Source organism: Anas platyrhynchos, chromosome 9 (assembly GCF_047663525.1).
Source record: "Anas platyrhynchos isolate ZD024472 breed Pekin duck chromosome 9, IASCAAS_PekinDuck_T2T, whole genome shotgun sequence".
NCBI classification, from domain to species: domain Eukaryota; kingdom Metazoa; phylum Chordata; class Aves; order Anseriformes; family Anatidae; genus Anas; species Anas platyrhynchos.
This window is the reverse complement of record NC_092595.1, coordinates 12,094,873-12,107,776: the sequence shown is the minus strand read 5'-3', so window position 1 is coordinate 12,107,776 and position 12,904 is coordinate 12,094,873. Positions and strand designations below refer to the sequence as shown.

Genomic DNA, 12,904 nt, shown 5'->3' with positions numbered 1-12,904 from the left:
CATGTCGGTGTCTGCTGAGGACGCTCTGGTTCTGTTTCGAGTCACTTGTGTGTACTGGTGCTTGCAAAATGTCTTCGTGGGTATCAGCTGCTGTGGAGCCATATCAAGGAGACAGCTTTTACAGCTTTTTTTTTGCTTAAGCCTAAAAATTCAAGGGTTCTAGGGACTGAAGTCAGCCTCTGAGGGAAATGCAGTTTTCCTTACTTAAAATAACTTTATAATGTCCTTTTCTCTCCAAGGTCTCTTTCAAGGCTCTGCCTGGGTTGCATTTGGACTTGTGCAGAGCAAATCTGCCTGAGGAAGGAGGGCCAGGAAATTTGGGGAGGGCAGTTTGGGGTGAGGAGGGAAGGGGAAATGCTGATAAGGGTGACGAACGCTTTCACCTTCAGGAGTGGCGAGCTGTGGGAGAGCTGGCTGCAATGAGGGCCTGGCACAGCTTCAGCTTGCGCACGTGGGGATGGATCAGCTGAGAGAAATGACTGCATTTATTCAATGAATTTACATGAGGTGCCTGCGCTGCCAGAAGGGGCTGGGCTCCCTCTTTCCCTCCCTGACATCAGTGGCTCCACGCAGGAGTGGCAGGACCTGGTTGGGGGTGTCAGCAACAAAGCTTTCGGAGCACAAGGTGAGAGAACTGGGGCTGCAAGCTGGAGCCCCAAGGCACCTCCTGCATCCTCTGGGCTCCCCCAGAGTATCCCACATGCCCCAAAACAATCTCTGCTTGCTTCTGCTCTTATTCCTGGCTCTGAGCAGATGTCCTGCCAGAGACCTGGGGCACACAGCAATCCCAGCTCTTTATGAAGAGGTTAAATTACTCATTTCTGAACTCTGTGGGGTTATTTCCCCAGGTGACTGTTAAATATGCTGCCCAGGCCTGTGATTAGGGAGTGTTTATCCTGAAGCCCCCCCAGGGGCTGTGACTAACCCCTGCACAACCTCCTGAGCCAGAAATAAGTGGCTCAAGGGGGGAACTTGAGGGTACTGCAGCTGGTGCTCTGCTCCCTCAGCTTCCTGAGCTGAAGAACATTTGAAGGAAAGTCACCTCCCCCATCCTTCTAAAAAATTAATACACAATATTTAAGCTAAAAATGGGGTTTCTTAAAATAAGGACTTCCTTATTCCTGGTTATAGGACTGAAGGATCTACAGCATCAGACCTGAGCTGAAGCTCCATGGGGTTGGGGCTCCAGGTGGATCCCCGTGTCCTACCCCAGCAGTCATATTTTGTGGGAGAAGCTAAGGGGTGAGGTGTTGACTTAAACACCAGCTTCAGGAGGAATGCTGGCCAGCCCATGAGATAGCAGCGATGCTTCAGGCTTAAACTTTTGACTCCTGAGAGCTGCCAGAGTGACAGCCCGTCCCCAGTGGCACATCGCAGTCCCACCTCGGCACACTGCTCCTGCTGCAGGGGCCTCGTGGGACGCACAGAGCTGCTCATGCAAAGCCTGTGCTGTGAAAATCCCCTGGCAGCCCTGGATGATTCCCTGCTTTAGCTAGAAAGCTGCATCTGAGGAATTAAAAAATATACCCGTGATTTTAATATGTGGTGCAGGATCCATGACAGCCCTCACTGCTATGGATTCAGCCTGGTGGGTATCGGTACTGATAACGCTCTCAACATCACGGCGAGCTGATGAGCCAGCTGTCATAAACACGCATTGCTTTGGGCATGTTTGTCCAGTTCTGTGCTGCCTCTTGTTAGACTGGATTTGCTAAAGGACAGAGCTCTTTGATCACGCTTCTGTTCTTACGTCGGTACTTGCAAACTGTGATCAGATCGTCCTGTTAACCTTCCCCTTCGTTCAAGGGAACAGATGGTGCTTCTGGAGCCTTTCTCCAAGCTGAGCTTTTGGTCCTTTAATCGTTCTCTTGGTAGCTCTTTGCTCTGGATCCAATTTTTGTTCAATATCTTTCCCAAATTGCAAACGCTGAAACTTATTGTAATGTTGATTGTACAGATGTCAAACACCACATTAATTTTTCATTTGACATCACCCATCCAAAGTCTGAGCTCTCTTGACCTCAGGACTGTTCCAGCACAGTGTGCTCGGCTGTTGTTGTTCAATGTTGTTATTCAACGTTGACCAGCAAATTCCTGCCAAAATCAGTGGCTTTACAGGATGCTGCTGCCGTCATTTACATTGCTGCATGTGGCAGAGCAAAGTCTGTACTATATTCTTTGGTGCTGCTTATTTAGCCAGGCAGATTTGTTGGTTATGTCTCAGTTGTCAACTGTTTGTCATGTTCAGACTTAATTAGTAATGATTTTAGGTCCTTCCACTCGTTAGCATGTGTTAACACAGGCTCAAGGACCAGCCTCTGCCAAGTCCTCAGTAGGAACATACATGTGTACCTGCGGCTACTTAGACATCACTATGTGAAATGCTTTTTTGTACACCGATACATGTCAGATTATATGATTTGATTAAGATAAAAAAAATAGTGTGAGCGTAAAGACTGCATGGAAAATCTGCATTGTCACTTTATCGATAAAGTTAAGAGTAAAAGCAAAGCAAGGAAGGGTATAAAAGAACAAAGTTAATGTTAGATACTACTGATTCTGAAGAAATTCCGTTTTATATGGTTTAATTTTATCACTTTTAGTTTGCTGGGGATCATTTTTAGAATTTTCTATTTGCCTTTTAGAATACTCAACACATCAGCTGGTTTTGTTCCAGCCACCCCAAATTCCACGTGACCAAGACATTTAAAACTGGTAGCAATAATAGAGGGTTTCAGGATGTTCTTTTAAAACTGGTGCAAGCCATCCAATCCTGCTGAATTCACGTTCTGCTTAATTAGCTGCAGTCCAAGGTTCTGCTTAGTCGGTAGTAGAGAAAGGAGCGCAGAGGTGGTGATGTAACACGCATACACCGCCTAACTACTGTCCTCATGCAAGGAAAAGTGTTAATCTGAGTTCTTTTGTGTGCTCCCTCCTCACCACCAAGTGGAAGTGAACAAAATAGCACTGAAATAATCATTAATATCTTAAAAACCCAATCTATATGGCTCTTACTTTTACTAGCTAGCTTCACCCCTGCACCCTTCTTTATTTATAAACGTACAGCTCCTTGCTTTTGGCTCCTTGTCATCACCTTCCCCTTTCTCCAGGGTGATGTGTTTAATCCTGGGCTTCGAAGTGGCTCAGTGTTGGACACAGCACTTTCGAGTTCGTACATTGTCATCTGGACGGTGGTGTTAACGTCTGGAGGGCGTTTGGTAACAGCCGTGTGGCTCTAGTTTTTCCTTGCTGAAATCCACTGCAGCAGCACAGTTTTCATTCTCACCATTCCTGATGATACTTGAGGAACAAGAGTAAAATCTGTTTTATCCTCTCCCTGAAAAAAAGGGAAAGGAAGTTCTTTTGAGAGTTTGCTCCATTTTTTCCCCTTCTGTACTTATTGTTCCTAAATACGACTAGTACTGACTTCCCCATATTCCTGGTGTGAGACTGTCTGCCCAGATTCAGTGTTGCTGAGTAGTAGCAGAGCTCTCAGAAATGAGCAATGCTGGCTCCTCTCTGCTAGTCCTGCCTCAGCTGTGCAGACAGATAAAGCAAATTAACCTAATAGGAGCCACGCAGAGCAGAAACAAATCCTGAGGTTCATTTGCTTCAGTTTTTTCCTCAAGCATCCGTGTTTCACTGCTGACTTCTTGCTTGTCAAACCCAGAAGAATGTCTTTCTTTAAGACATCTTCTAGCGCTTGGAAGAGCACTGTAGCATGTCAGCCTCCTCTGTGCCCCACGGGGCTGCTTGGTTGGGCGCTGAGCTGAGAAAGCTTCTATGGAGGAGCAGTGAGGATTTATCTTCCCATGAATTCCTCCAATGTGTCTGTATGCTGTTAGTCCCTTGGGATATTTGCCAGCCAACTTCAGAAGCCCTGAAACATGTATTTTGTCTTGGATCTGGGAGGACAGCAGGCCATACTGCTCTTCTCTTGCCTCCCTGAAGAACACATCCTCTTTCTATTCAAGGTTCGAAAGGTAGAAGGCTTGTGGGATGAGAATCCACCAAAACCCATCCTAATGAAAGGACCATTCAGAGTAGCCAAAACGGATTATTTTTTTTAGTGCTTTCTCAGGGACAGTGGTGCGTTCACCCCAAAACTCATGGCTTGAGCTGACCTGTGTGCGTAAGCTATTGCATGGTACCAAGAATAAATCCATAACATCTGCCAAGTACACAGCCTTTGGGTGCAGAAGAGCAAACCCAACCCAACACAGGCAAACTCAGCTTTCCTTTACTGAGAGCCAAGCTGATTCAAGTTATCTCTCGTTGGGTTTGAGCTCAGGGTTTCCTCAACTCTGTGTAAACAGGGTTTCTTGATCATCTTGCTGTCTTGTTTGTCTCAGTCTTATTCTTTGAGAAGAGAGAGAATTCTTTGATGGTTTGCGTGGCACTCAATTAATGGGATTTTTATAATAATCAGCTGATTTAAAAAAAAAAAAGGCAAATAGAAAATATTTTTAAAAGGCTTCCTTTGAAAAAGTGGTGTCTGAGTGTTATGAATGACCTTGATATCAAAACAACAAACACATCACACAGCTTATAAGTTAGCCTTTCTGAAATCTCATCCTAGTCTGCATTTGAAGTAGTTCTTTTAAGGATTATCTCCTCTACCCTCAGCCTCTCCCCATCATAATTGAAAGTTTATCCAGCAGTTGTGATTTCAATGTGGGGAGCTAGAAAATGTGATGTCTTGAATTTCCTGTTACTGCTGCAATGTGGTGGGAACGAAGATGTGTTGGTACACCAGGTAGTAGCTGTGCAAAGGTGGAAGCTGTGCAAAATGTGAAACGGGTTAGCTGTAAGCCCACGTGGCCCAGGCTTGGAAGTTTGAGCACTTGCCTGTGGCAACTGGCAGGTCTCTGTGGGCTGGTTTCTGTACTATTGGTATGCATGCTTTCAACCTGTGCTCTGCTTTAAGGTAGCTTTTAATCAGTAAATATATATGGAATTAAATATGGCCCTTGTCAAGGCTGCTGGTTAGGTGCACTCTTAAGTCACAACCCTTGAGAGTAGCTGCAGGTGCTGTGAGGCACGTGCTGTTCCTGTGAAAGGGAGGAGGATGTCCTTTGGAAAAGTCTCAGGTTATGGGTAGTTAGATTAATTTAAAGCATCAGTTCCTAACACAGGTGGGAGTCACAAAGCACATTTTTCTTTCCTTTTACTTTTTTATACTGTTTTTTTTTTTTTTTTTTTCTGTTTGCTTCACCTACACATGCTCTAAACATTTAAATTGGTAATGGAGGGTGTAGCTACAGCTGTGCTGTCTCCTAGCCACAGACCCGAGGCACCCAGTCCTTATTAATTAGAGTAGCGTGGCGGGACTTCTGCCTCTCCCTGAGCAGCAGTGTGCACAGTAGTATGCAGTTGGATTCCTTTATTCTACCGAAGAAATAGCTGCAAGCTTTAAACTTAATGGAGCAAACCCAGGGCTTCAAAGATGCCTGAGAGCTCTCCTTTGTTTTTGAAGTTGATGACCAGTGCATGATGACTTTTGAGAGATGAGTAGTCTGTGAGAGATGAATAGTCTGCTTTGGAGAAATGACCCTGTGCCCGTGAGCAAGTCTGTCTGTTAGCAGTGGGCTGGGAACTCGTTGTGGGCTAAGTGGTATTTGAATCATCTCAGAAATAACTTCAGCTAAATGGTCTCGACACAAGATTGCCTTCAAGAGCTGTATTTTTGCCGGGCATAATGGCATGTTTGGGATCAGATTTTTAGGATGCAGCCAGGGAACTTTACTCCTGCATTCCCTGTCCTACAGTGTTCCTAAATCATCAGTACTGCGGGAGCTGAGGTCCTGGTCTGGGATTGCTCTGGGGAATGGCTCAGGAAAGAAATCCAAGTGCAGCCCTGAGGTCCTCATGGAGGGGTTTGGATTCAACCCCAGGAGCTGTTTGTCAGCTGTGATTGGCAAGGAATAGTAGGTGGGGTTAATGAACATCTAGGTCCCTGAATTCCTGGGGGGCAGTTAAACAGAAACCCTGAGAAGTAGCAAATGATCACTGAATAGGAGAACACTGTGGCAAGTAGTTAATGTTCATGGTGTGTGCCTAGATGCTTTTTGCTGGGACTGTCTGCAAATGCTCTGGAGGAGGTGGGGTACCAGGCTGTGCGGCCCATCTTTCTGTTGAGGGTGGACAAATCTAAACAAACACGAGTAACTTGTGACAATTCACGCTTCAACTTCATGTTGCTTCTGTGGTAATCATCACAATGAATGCAATGATGCTCTGTGTTTAAGTATCCCAGTACCTCAGTTCCTTCTTAGTGCCTCTCCCCATTTATTCAGGAAGACAGTTCTTGGCGTAAAAGATGAAATGTATTTGTTCTCATCGTTAGTGAACACCCAGGTATGCTCAGTGGCAGGACGATGAATGAGTGCAGCAGCACACCGAGTGCTGAGGCCCCCTCTCAGACACACGGTGCTGCAGCCCACTGAGGGCTATGCACAAATGCCTCGGAGGGGTATTGTTTTCTGCTGTCCAGCTCAGTGAAAATTAATTACAGAAGATGGTAAAAGGAACTTTTTTTTTTTTTTGCAAGCTACACATGTTGCAAGCAGAGATGAATGGAAAAAGGATTTTGAAAATACCTGTGTCATCATTATGGAAAAGGTGGAAAAATGATGTTGGCTAATTCATCCCTGGTGAGATTCTGCTGTTACGGAGATGATCACAAGACAGATTTGTCCTTACAGGATGGTGTTTCTGTAACAAACTTGCTTGTTTGCTGGACAGAAAGGGGTTTACAGAGGTGAGAACCAACCTGACTGTATTCTGAGAGACGTACTAATGTGATTTCAGTCTGAAATGGTCCCAGGCATTGACCATGTTCCTTGAAAATACTTTAACACTTCGAAACAGTGATGATCAATTTCTGTTTTTATGGTTTGGGAGGAGAAAGTGCTGTTCTTTTACCTAAGGCTCCCCTTTCTTTCCTTTATTCACTTTACTTGAATTAGGCTGTAGAAGAAGTTAAACTTTTTTAATTGTCAGAGGCAAATATCTATTTTCCATTTTGTAATGGACTTCTTGTTATTTGGAGTAATTGCATACATTTATTTTTGTGTCTAGGCTAAGAGCATTCTCCTGCCATGACTTCTGTAGATGAACCTAGGTCCTGGAGTCTGCTCCTTCCCCTTGGACAGAGTTTATCCTCAACAGGGCTTTCTTCCACTGTGTGACTTTTGCCCAAACACATGGCAGTGGCACCCAGCCCACCCCCCTTGTAAGCGGGACCTTCCCTCTTCCCAGAGAAGGATCTGGAGATTTGCTTATAGCAGGGAAATAAATTCAGCACGGGGTTTCACATCTGATTTTTCTCTTCAACTGTGCAAATTGTTATCCTAGGAAAATTGAAGTGAATATAATTTGTCCTTAAAAACAATTACTTTAAATATTTTTTACTATGCTGCACTCTGGCGTATGTGGCCAGTGGGACTTACTTTAAATATGTATGCCCTTAATATCAGCGCAAAAAGAAAGATAGCTCAGCTGGAAAAAAACAATGTGATGGAGAAAAGGTAGATTTTTTTCCAACTGACCTTGCTTCTGTTTAGTTAGCTCTGCTGAATTTGATGTTGAAATTTACAAATTAATAATTGTAGCTGCTTGAGTAAAGTCAAGGCAGGGAACAATTATCAACAGCAAACAAATCTCTGCTGTGCCTTGCCCTCAGTCGGAGTGCAGTGTCTGCAGCACGGCAATACTTGTACACACAGTGGCTCACGTTCCTAATAACTAATGCAAACTAATTACTTCCTACGGGCTGCTCCCTGCCGAAGGAGGGTTTGCCATTGCGTGGCGTGGCTGCGGTGTGCAGGGTGCGTTTACATGGCACCATTGTGATGTCAGGGCCCAGTTTATTTTCTCAGAGCCACCTCTGCTGGCAGCAGCAGTCTGGCCCAAGCAGTGCAGCAGGCAGGTTGGGGCTTTGCAGGCTGTGCTATGTTTGAGCCTGCCCTGGCTGTCCTGCTCTCCATCCCGGAGCTCGTTGCCCTAAAGGTAGCGTGTCTTGCTCCGTGGCATGCTGTCAGTGCCATGCGTGTTCCTGCTGTGGCCGTGCTGAGTGACACCGGTCCTACGCCATCCTCAGAGGTGAGTGCCATCCTCATCGGCTTCTCGACTCACCTACAGCAGGCTAAGTTTGGCAAGTACTTCGTTATCTTCTGGATTCAGGAATATCGTCTGTAAAAACGATCTGGTTTGTAGGAGTAAGTCATTGAGCTCTTAAAGCTGCTAGCAGGCTGTGGCTGAGCTTTGCCTTGTACCGTGTAGCTCATGTCGAGGGCTGAAGCCCAGAGCTATCACAGTTACTGCGGCTGCACACAAGGCCATGAAGGTGAAGCTGTATGGGGCTCGCACAGCTGACTGCACGTGGCTGTAGCTGTGACTTCCTGAGGGTGCTGCTGCAGGCAGACCTTGCGGAGCGCAGCCGGCTTGCAGAGAACGCGCCGTTCTTGGAAACTCAACCTGAAATTGGCGTTGCTGTCAGGATTGTGGTAGAACATCCTGTTACAGCTTAGCTACCTGAGTTTTGGACTTGGAAGAGCTCTTAATCATCTTACAAATCTAATCAGTGCTGTAATTTTCTGAAAAGCCGGGACTCAGTTTAGAACTGAATCCAAGTATTCTTGAAAAAGCTCTGAATCTGTTGGGGAAGGCAGACCCTCAAGCTACAAGGGTGCTGTGGGGGAGACCTGACCTCACCGGTGCCGACACGTGCTGAAGAGCTGTTCTGCATGCCAAGCTGTTTTTTCTTCCCATCTCTGGGGTTTGAGGGTGGCTTTGAACCTTGGGCACTGATCAAACCTTTTGACCCTGGGCACCGGATGAAAACCCTGATTGGGAAATGAGATGTTTAATTATTGCCTCTTTAGATGTAGACCTGCTATACAAGACTTCCCTTCTCTGCACCCAGAGCCGTTTCTAAAGATCAAACCTTTAGATACCGGGGCTGCTTAGGGGATTCTAAAAGAATTAAATACCAATGGATCAGCCCCTGCATAATGCTCAGCCCAGCTTTTTGGTTGTTGAGGCTAGTGGAGTTTGAGAGCTGCCTTAGTGCTCTGGCCAAGTAAGAGTAAAACCTCCCTCCAGTGAAGGGGAGTTTTCTGGAGCCTTTTGTGGCTCCCAGACTTCATCTCTCCCTGGATTTCTGTGACTGTGAAATGATTGAGAATTGTGGGGTTGTGAAGATGTAGTTACAAATACAGTGGTGAGTGAGCACTGGTGAAATACGCTTTCCTTGGGAGTGCCCTAGCTAGTTACCAAACACATTGCCTTCTAAAAGACAAGCTAATGTCATCATAAAAGGGACTTGGTGAGTCTCAACTGGTGCTGTTTTATGTGCTGGAAGGATTTCTATTTTACAATCCAGTGATAAATCCAGCTAACCACCCCACCAATTGAGTAGAAGGGAGTTAAAGCAGTAAATTTGAGATATCCTTAAAGTTTTTGCCTGCTCCGTCGTTCCAGGATCTGGATTTTGCCATATGCCCGGTAGTTCTGCTGGTTCCCGTTTGTGCCAGCAGCATGGTGGATTTTACGTGTGGTTTTGCATCACACCATGTCCTGTTATATATAACGTGACCTTCCCTCTACCCAGTCCTATCACTGACTTCATCACTTATTTTTCATGTGCGTGTGAATAGCTCAGTGTGGAGGAAGTCTGGGGGACTGGGACAAAACCTTGATGGAGGAAAGCCCCTTCTCCCCAGCTGCTGCCAGCCAAGCCATTGGAGGAGCTGCGAGCACTTTTATTTGCAGCAGTGATGCCCAGCATTTCCCACTACAATTCCAGCCCTCTAAGTCATTTTGTAGCTGAGGTTTTGCTGGGCTTGCATCCACACTTCTAACTGCCTTGAGTCCCTCTTTTTGGAAACAGCTGCCTTTGGGTAAGGGAGAAGGACACGCAATTTTCACAGGGTTTGAGTTTGTGCTTTTTGCTTGTGCCATGGCCATCTTCGAGTGCAGTAAACTTTCTGTAGCCTGGTTTGTATACCTGTCCTAATCCATACACATCCCTGTAGAGGCAAACTGCAGTTTTAAACCTCTGGGCTTGGGGTTGGTGCCCAACTTCTCTTTGTTCAGGCCTTGCCTGTGCTGCCTCAGTGCCCTGATCCCTGTTCAGTGCGTGCAGCACGCCCCCCCCCACCTGCGCTTTGCCTGGTGCTGGTGGCTGTGCAGGGTTTGGGGGCTGTGCAAGTGACCCAGCTGTGATGCCAGAGGTGGGTACGGGTGCTGGCATGTTGCTTGTGGGAGGATACGAAAGGGCGATGTCAACCCTGAGCGTTATGGGGCTGTGCTCCCTGGGAGGATTGCTCGTAGTCCTGCACTGCCCATCTTGCTCATCCAAAATGGGCCTGGGCATGGGCAGCAGGAGATCATGGCTGGGTCCATGCAAGGGTGGACAGAAGCGAGCTTGGACAGGCAGTTTGGGTGGAAGTCCCAAAAGTGCTCACAGGGCAGTGTATATAACTATCTGCACCCTTCCTCCAGGAAACACGAAAAAATACTCGGTATTCACTTTGACCTATTCAAAGGGTGTTTCTTGTCAAAGAGATATGTGAAAAACATCCCTGCTCTGGTCGGAGGTCCTGTATCACATGCCATCAGGAGATAACGCTGCCGATGGGGATCAGATCCTATCTCGGCCCAGAGCTGCTCTGTCCTCAGGTCTCCACCATACCCCCCTGTGTCTGTAGCTTCCACAATCCCAGCAGAAGCAGGACCTGCAGGATGCAGATGCTTGTGTTGGCAGCCTGGTAAAACACTTGAGTAAACACTTGTTCCTTTGCATCGTCCAGGAGAATCTCTAATTTAAATGCTGGTGGCTGCAGAAAAGATGCTAATGAAGCGAGCCCTAGCAGCCTCATTTACCCATATGAAATCATTACCAGGAGATAATTCATTCTCCTGGAAAATACAATAATAGTAATGTAACACGCAGAACACAATACTACCCTCTAATAAGTCTGACAGGCAGATTGCAGTGTCTATTTAGGCTGTATTAGCCAGCCAGCAATTTCAGATGCTTTTATGTGCAGACCCTTGTTCCTCAACTCTGCTCTTTGCTGGTTAAGCTAAACTAATTAAAGAAAAATGTATTGCAGCTAGGAAGTCCAAGAGAAAGCTAAAAACATGCCTTCTGAACAAAACAACCCTTTCTCCCAAGTGATTGGCTTTCAGTTATTCTCGCAGGAAGTGAAGTCGCTTTGTTTTTTGGAGGAGTGGATGGGGCAGTTACACTAGGCTTAATTTTGCTCCGTGTCTTGGGTTCCTAAACAGCATCATTGCAAGCACGGAACAAGACTTGCATAACTGGGCTCTCCTGCTCCTTAGAGCAGGAGGTGACAGCTCTGGTGAGACAAACGCTGCTGGCCATTTAGTGCATGATATATGGCCTGTAGCCTCTCATCACCAGCTGATGTGCTTAGGGCTCATCCTGGCTGAGGCTTGCAGTGCCTGGGGCTGCCTCAATACACTCCTGGGAGCAGGTAGCATGCAGAGGACTCGCCTGCTGCTCCTGCCACGTGCTGCAAAATGCTGCCCCTCTGCTCGGCCTGATGTGACTCGCTAGGCAGAGGACAGCCACATCCACTGACAGGAGTGGGAACACATCCTGGTTCAGGAGCTGGCGTGCTGCTCAGGGGCTGCTTTGCTCCAGGCTGGCAGAAATGTAAGGGTTTTGTGAGGAGCGTGATGCTTGTAAAAGCTAACAGCAGTTGTTGGAGAGCTGTGCTTATGGGCTGCCCATCAGTTGAAGCCCTTACAACTATGGGAGGTTATTAATCTTGATTATGGTTGAGTAAGGCAGCTGAGTACATACTTTGCCTGTAAATAAGTGTGTTTTTTTTTCCTCTCAGCATTTCTGAGGCAGAGTTTTGTCTTCCTGATGCTTGTCCCCATCTGGTTCCTGTCCTGACTGAGGAAGAGGGATGGAGATCTTTCACCCTCCCCACTAGTGGGGGAAATAGATTAGGAAACAGGACTGGAGAGGAGGGAGCAGAAGTAGAGAATTCCCTTCTGGAGCCCCTACCCTGGCACAGAGGTGGAGATGTGCAGCCCCTGTGGATGTCCCCTCCTCACCTGCACAACTTGCCCAGATGTGAGCATGGGTTGGGCTGGGGGCTGTTCCCCGAGCTGCCCAGCAGAAGCAGCATCCTGATTATCAGCCAGTCTGGGACAGGGCTGATCTCACTGGTGCACCAGCATGCTCAGAGGAGTCCTTTCTGCACCCTGTCCCAGCCCATAGGTCAGCAGAGAAGCCAAAAACCCTCATCTCATCTATTTTTTACATGAAGGCTAGAGTTTCTATTTTAGCTCTCTTGCTCTGAAGTGCAGTTTCTCTTTCTGGAGCAGTGAACTTGTGCCTTTGTCCCTCAGACTGCAGACACTGCACATCGCCAGGACTGTCCTGACGTGCTCGCTGCTCCTCTGAGTTCAGCCCCACAGAGCCCCGGGCAGGCTCAGCCCTTCCCTCGCTCTCTTCTCATCTGACTTGAGCGATCCTTTCTGATCGTGGTGAAAATTCATCCGGAGCAGAAAACTTATCCCTACATCACCGCAGACTGCTGCTGGCTATCTCGAGCAGCGGTCAGAGCTGAATTTCAGAGGGCACAGCATGCGGCGGGTTCGCTCTGCAGCCCGTGCCGGAGAGGTGCGCACCACTCGGGCGTTCGAAGAAAAATTGGCACCGTGTGCTGTTGAATGCCGGCCCACTTCAATTACCGACTGAAAGATAAAACACGTTTTGCTCTTGGCTGGCTTCCTTGTTGCTGATGCTAATAACGTCAGGAGCTCAGCATTTCAGGGGTCATCTTGAAAGAAGCAGAGACCTGACCTCCTGCTCCTGCCTCCCTGCTGCCGTTACTGGGCTGGCGACCAGCGTTTGGCT

At 47.1% G+C, this 12,904-nt stretch overlaps 1 protein-coding gene across 5 annotated transcripts in view; it reads left to right on the top strand.

Annotated features, from left to right (window-relative positions):
• Positions 1–12,904, top strand: part of FGF12 (fibroblast growth factor 12) — a 230,317-nt gene that overhangs the window by 50,959 nt on the left and 166,454 nt on the right. The window contains exon 1 of one of the 5 annotated variants that reach the window (XM_072042295.1): positions 7,907–8,103. The exons of the other annotated variants lie outside the window; for them this stretch is intronic. The gene's annotated coding sequence lies outside the window, so the exon portion shown is untranslated. Of the gene's footprint in view, positions 1–7,906; positions 8,104–12,904 lie in introns of those variants that run through there. 5 annotated transcript variants of the gene reach the window in all.